Raw genomic sequence first — 7531 nt, forward strand, 5'->3', positions numbered from 1 at the left:
CGGTGCATCTGCCAGCACATCTTGGGTAGAACACAACAAACACGGATGAGGAGAATGTGTCAAGCCAGGGCTTGAAGAACTGTGATGGAGTGCTTTCCTTAAGACGCAGAGGAGGATAATTCAGCACGAACTGTGAGATAAACAGGGATGTTTTGCTCACATAATGGCTGATGACACAACAATTTAAAGTTCATGAGACAGCTGAAATGGCCTAAATAAGAATATAAAATGTAATTTATATAACATTTCAAACTAAAATATAAAAGTTAAAAGTTCTTGTATATATTGAAGACAATGTTAACCGTATATGACTATCAAAATAAATACAGGTGATAAATGATATGTATTATATGATATCACTTATGACGTTTCAAATGTAATTGAAGGGTGCCTTTTACACTAAATTCCATTCCAAATCATTTACACAGTTCATTCTGGCAGCACTAAAATATATGCTTTATTATTTAATTTGAGAAATATACAGCTTATACACTACTGCTACACTATGCCGATCTAAGCATTTATTTGATTAAAATATGGTAAAAACAGATACATTGTGAAATATTAAAATTGAACATAACTGTTTTCTATTTAATATAGACTATATTTTAAAATGTAATTTATTCCTGTGTTGGCAAAGCTGAATTTCCAGAAGTCATTACTCCATTCTTCAGTGTGTACATACTGTATACATTTTTGACAGCACAGCACCTTAGGGTCCCCTGATCCTGGTTTTTAAACCCATTGTCTTTAAATACACCCTAATAATGCTAACTATAAAAAAAAAAAACTTTTTTTGGATTTAAGAAGCAAAAACTCTTTTGCTGCCATGTCGGACCCACACAGCAGAGCAGGGGAAATGGCCCTTCAGTGGGCCACACATAATATAGCTGATCTAAATGTTTATTTTTTTGCCCAGAATTTCTGCCATTGTACAAGTGAAGTAAATGAATGATAATAGCAGCAGCAGCAGAGAAAGGGTGCTGACTGCTACCCCTGGCTCAGAGCATCGAGGCAATAACTCAACCTAAATGTACATACCCTAAAAAAAAGCTTACCATGCACTTAGAACCGAAGCCAAGCAGATGCCCGTTTCACAGCCTCCACCAAACATCAATTATTAAATTTTTGTTTGGATCAAGTTTTCAAAAGCCACCCAGATGAGACGAAACGGCAAAGGGAGGGGGACTGATTCAGTTCAACCCAACTACACTCAAAAAAATAATTCATTGGATGAACTCAATTAAGTTGTGGGCAGGATTTCCATCCAATAAATATATGTAGCCCCAACTCAAACTGAGTACATCAATTCAACAGAATGTAAATTAGTTAACCTAACTCATTTGTATCAAATAGATGCAAAATAATATAAATGAGTGACTTGATTAACTTATTTCTATCAAATACTTATTACTAACCAGACTGACTTTATTTCTGTCAGATGTCTACAAAAGTTTTATTGAAAATTAACAGGGGTTTATAACTATGTTTTCCATTTAAAGTTACCATAACAGTGATTAGTGTTTCCATTAGTTGGGCTCTTAACTCTTATTATATCTATTGTCTTTTTAGGCTGCTGTGACAGTGTGTTTGTTAAACACATTTGGAGCAGCAAAGTAAGCTAAAGTGAGATCAGCTGATGATGGTTACCTGTTGATGGTTTTATAATCATTATGAAACAGAATGATTTACTGAGGTTTTTATAATCTAACCATTATGTTTTCACGTTTTTTTTTTCACAACACATACCTTGTGTTACTGCAGCATGAGATCAAGGAATATTATAACACTAAGTTTGAAGACTTTAACGAACATGAGCACAAAAAGTCTGTTTCTGATGACACACACAGACATCAACAATCAGCGTATGAATCTCAACAATGGTGACAATCAAAAGTACTTTGCTGCAATGCATGCTGGGTACCACCATAGTACAAAACTCCCAGCATGCATTGCAACATGAATAAATTATGCAGCTGAACTGTCCTATAATTTTGTTTTATTCTAAATATTTGCTTTTATTTTTTGCTGTTGTGTTTGTTGTGAATTAGTAGCTTTTCAGTGATGTTCTGAATTAATCTGTTTATCTAAATATTTGTGATTGTCACCATTGTTGAGATTCATACGCTGATTGTTGATGTCTGTGTGTGTCATCAGAAACTGATTTTTTGTGCTCATGTTCGTTAAAGTTTTCGAACTTATTGTTATAATAATGCTTGATCTCATGCTGCAGTATCAAGGTTTGTTGTGAAAAAAACATAATTGTTAGATTAAAATACCTCAGTGAATCAGTCTGGTTCATGATGATTGTAAAACCATCAACCATTAACCATCATCAGCTGATCTCATTTCACTTTAGCTTTCTTTGCTGCTCCAAATGTGTTTAACAAACACACTGTCACAGCAGCAAAAAAAGACAATAGATATAATAAGAGTTAAGAGCCCAACTAATGGAATCATTGATCACTGTTATGGTGACTTCAAATGGAAAACATAGAGTTAAACCCCTGTTAATTCTCAATAAAAAATTTGTAGACGCCTGACAGAAATAAAGTCATTCTGGTTAGTGATAAGTATTTGTTAAAAATAAGCTAGCCTCTCTTGTTTATATTCTTTTGCATCTATTTATTACAAATGAGTTAGGCTAACTGATTTACATTCTGTTGAATGGATGTACTCAGATTGAGTTGGGGCTACATATATTTATTGGATGGAAATCCTGCCCACAACTTAATTGAGTTCATCCAATGAATATTTTTTTTGAGTGGAGCTATTAATAATTTTTTAGTTAAACCAATTAAATATATTTACACATATGATCTTAAATAGATTTATTTAAATAAAGCAAATTAGATTTAAATGTGTCACCTCTAAGAAGGGCTTGAATCATTTTTTTGAGTGTACCTATTACTTTTATCAGACACTCTAAGAAAAGCGCAGGCGATCAACGTTTCACATCCTACTGAAGCAGGAATGACTAAATGACTTTTTCAATTGACAGCTGGATGCTTTTGTTATTACGCAGATGAGAATTTTGTGCCCCAGACTTGTAATAATCCTGTGGAGATGTCTGAACTGAGAAATCTAGCTTTGATTAATATATGACCAAGATCATCGCCGGCTATTGATTTGTGTTCCCTTATCCAATTAATGCCTTCATGAGCAGCTCAGAAGGGGGAAATTCAGCTCCGACACATGAGAAAGCAATAACAAGAGAGCAGATAGAGGAAAGAGCAAGAGAGAGCTGACAGGGGCCATAATGGAGCAGCTGCCTACCCATAAATTCCTCCTTTGAACAAAACATATGACTTACAGCTTATTTGCTAGAAAGATTCATTTTATCAAACACAATAACCTGGCAAATAAATGGAAATGAATTCACCCCTATTATTGTGCCTGTCATATCAGTGCCTGTGAAATATGTAATTGCCGGTTGCACCAGTCAGTCTTTTAGAAAACAAACAAAGAAAATAATGTCACCTTTACAGAACAAGTTTGCGTAGATTTATTTAGATGAACTAAAGAGGTGTGACACACGCTTAACAGGTTAATGTGATGTGCAAGTGATTTAAACATATGTATTTCTTGAAAAAAAATATATAGTCTTATCAAATATTTAATAAAATCAGATATTTACTTTAATATATTATATTATATATGTACTTCTAAAAGACTGCATATAAAATATGTGGTCTGAAATATGTCATTTTAAGGAATGAAAGAGAATTAGAATTTATCGAGCTCCTTAAAATCAAGGTCGTCTCGGCTGTTCACCATTTCTCTTTATTTGTAAAAATCTATATCATCTCTTTCATAGTCCCTTAAAAACCTTAGAGGACAACCTATTCGATGAGTGTGAAACAGTGTTGTTTCAGCTCTGATTCAAGATGAGACTCTTGTTTAAACATCCTTGAAATGATGTATTTGACCCTCTGTTTTCACAGTTAATCTGCTATGTACTGTGAATAGGGGCCTTGTCCTTGTGCAGCAACACACAGACCTCTCATACACAGGATGAATTTAATAAAAAAACAGATAAATAATTTTCTTGATGTGTGAAGGTTTTCTGATTTGCATGTCTTCAATTTAGAGATTTGAATCGCATGCATTTTGAAAGCACTTTCCATGAATAATGTACAAAAGGCCTTAACTCTTATAAAATTTGTATTTTTAAAAACAAACAGTCAACCAAAGGAGCATTTAAACATTCATTTAATAATAATGTAAAAATTCAGTAGCTCAAACTAAATATTAAAGAAGTTTTATTTTCATTTTCATTTTATATGGGGTTTGTTAATTTTGGAACCTTGGAACATATTTTTATGTAATAATAATAATAATAATAATTATTATTATTATTAATAATAATAAACTATATCATAATTCCTGTAGCTCAACTGGTAGAGAATGTTGCTTATATCGTTATTTGAATCCAAATAAGGCTGCTTTCTGTGTCACAGTGCCATCTAGTGATTTTCTGGCAAAACTTTGAGGCCGTTTTCTCATGTAGCCTACTTGAATGTTTAACAAATCCTTGAATATTTCTGCAGTTCAGGTTTATTCCAAGTCCACTAGATCTATCCACTAGATGGCAGACTTGCTATTATTATCATCATACAGAGTGAGAACTCTTGATTAACAAGGGATAGTAAGGAATAACAGGGGATATCAAAGTGATATAATGTGACACACACACACACACACACACACACACACACACACACACACACACACACACACACACACACACACACACACACACACACACACACACACACACACACACACACACACACACACACACACACACACACACACACACACACTAGGGAAATATAGAAATATAGAATATAATATCATTTAATATCTAATTTCTGTAGGCAATATCTGAGATAATAGCATTTTGATGTAGTAAACAGCATTTATTACTAGCAACACTTTGGTCTGGCAATGGATGTTTAATGCCAACAGTGCAGTGGTGCCAGACTCAACACATGGGATGTAATCACAACAAAGCAAATGTATGAAACAGGGCTCTGATTCAAATCAACACTGCTTATTAAAAACAAAACAAAACAAAAAAAACATTTTTTGGTTAGATTCATATTTGTAACTGTTTAAAGCGGCACATATGAACCGTTAATCAATGATTGATGGTCTGGCAGGACGTGAGCATCTGTGTTGTTTCACATGGGCTGAGACAACTGGCTCTGTTATACTGGGAAGCTCTAACATCCATCTGTCCTATTTTCTGCATATAAATGCCAGAGACATACTCTTGAGATTCCAGACAGGAGAAGCCAGTCCACACACCTGCCATCGCATCCTGGTGGCAGCAAACATCCGAGACAGCCACTGTGCAAAGCCCATCCATGCTCACCCGCTCCAAAATACCTAAAACTATAACATAAAACAGTTTAAATTAACAGTGATAATGTACAAATCCTTTGCACATATAGGCACACAGAAGAAAAGAGATGGCATGTGCACATCTAACACAGTTAATAAATCATTTAAGAGATCTGGGACATATATTCTTGTCACAGAGAGCTTGGAACAATCACAAAACACACAAATGGATTTTAAAGCACACTTTCGTTTAGCCTGGCCTATTTTTCTGTGAAGGGACTTTACATGACTATGAGTCACATCATGGTTCAATTCTTTTCTGTGACACAGTGGCCGCCTAGCATGTCCCCCACCTCCACATCCTCATTTGTTATAGCAGATGCCTCAGTTTGTGTTTTTCAATTGGGCAGAGGATGGGACAAAAGTCATTCAAAAGTATTCTATTGTGAGGTACTAATGAGACAATAACAAAGCACCTGCAAGACTGCAAACAAGTGTTTCCAGTCTGATTAAAATAGATGTATACATGCTCCTCTAGAAATGTGCTCAAAACGAAAGGGTGTCCCGGCCGGTCCCCAAGTGCCGGGCTTTCAAGGCTGACTCAATCGAGACAGTTTGATTTGATCATTATAGAAAAGCCTAATGTACAATACTCACATTAAGGAGCCCACAGTCCTAGAATATTGATTTCCTTCACTGCACAGAGCAACTTTAAAATGATTACAATTAATCATATGCTTTTTACATCACCACAGTCATCTAGAATTTCTTTCTAATAATTTGCTCTATTGTTTGTGGCATAAATGATTCCTTGCCTCCATCAGCACAGCATTAGAATGATATTGCTACAGATTGGCCTCTACACACGTAGATACAGTAAATCATAGATACATGCTTTACACATTCAAAGCAATCCAATAAATAACTTACTCAGTGGCTATTATTAATGGAAACTTATACTGGAAGCAGTCAATTTGCCATGAACACCCAATCATTTTTATAGCCCAAATGGCAAAAGCCTTTAGGAAGGCCTTGGATTGCATTTCTGATTGGTGTGGGCACATAAGTCTCACAGATGGTCATCATATCTACTTCATCTCCTCTGCAATAATGTAGCCTCTAGGAGTATAAAGTAGTGCGGAGGGCTACAGTTTGCTGGTTATTAGGCAGTTGCTGGCCCACATCTTTAACAGGCCAATGAGAGGTGAAAGATATAGGGTTTAGATTTGAGACTAGTTAGCCAGCTCAGGTCATACTGAGGTTTGCCTGTAGAGGGCTCAGCTGTACCTCTGGCTTAGCTGCTTTAAAAAAAAAAAACTGTGGATTTTATTTCTGCTGTTCACATAACACCAGGACTAGCCATTCAGCTTCATATGAATTTGCTCCACCAGCATAAGATGCGCATGCTATTTACCACTACTAATTGATATTAAAACACATTAACTCTGTAACAGTGATTATTGGGAGGCTACTAGTAGGCCTAATTATATATCATTGCCCTAACTGTTCTCCTCCGATATTAGAGGTTTTTTTTATTGATCTTCTACATTTTTATTTGCTCATGATCCTTTCCCCTTCTTTTACATTTAGATTAGCTTTGCCTTAAAGGACAATTCCGGCCAAAAATGAACCTAGGGCTAAATAACACATGGGTACCGAGTCGACCGTTCTATGGGATGCGTTTGCATGATACTCAAATGTACCCAGTTTTAATGTTATTTTTAGTTTAACCACAGATTAGCTTATAACGCTAGTGTATGGGGCATCGAATAAGTACGAATAAAAATCGCTAGTTAATACCACTAACAAGGCTCAAAATAGCCCCACACTAACATGGAAGCATAATGAGGGTCCCTACCTGCAAACTGAAGCATTGAGAACTTTGTAAGTGTACAGACAGTTTAATAAGAAGAAACTTTATAAAGACAGTACACTTCGCGTATACAAGCAGGAGCCATCTTTGGAAAACCAGTCGAACCGCTAGATAGATAGATAGATAGATAGATAGATAGATAGATAGATAGATAGATAGATAGATAGATAGATAGATAGATAGATAGATAGATAGATAGATAGATAGATAGATAGATAGATAGATAGATAGATAGATAGATCCTTTGCATTTTTCTCGTATGGCGACAATGTTGTCAAAACGATCCCCGTTCACACGGATCCGTCCAGG

General features: G+C 35.4%; 1 long non-coding RNA gene across 1 annotated transcript; it reads right to left on the minus strand.

Moving 5' to 3' along the window:
* Positions 1 to 4859: 4859 nt before the first annotated feature.
* On the minus strand, positions 4860 to 7312 carry LOC143757118 (uncharacterized). The gene is made up of 2 exons (XR_013210413.1): positions 7208 to 7312; positions 4860 to 5394 (listed from the first exon to the last, which is right to left on the minus strand). It is a non-coding gene; the product is annotated as an uncharacterized LOC143757118 (long non-coding RNA).
* Between the last annotated feature and the right edge of the window lie 219 nt (positions 7313 to 7531).

Source organism: Siphateles boraxobius, unplaced genomic scaffold (genome assembly GCF_051911475.1).
Source record: "Siphateles boraxobius isolate OS27281-9 unplaced genomic scaffold, OSU_SipBor_1 3, whole genome shotgun sequence".
Lineage (NCBI taxonomy): Eukaryota > Metazoa > Chordata > Actinopteri > Cypriniformes > Leuciscidae > Siphateles > Siphateles boraxobius.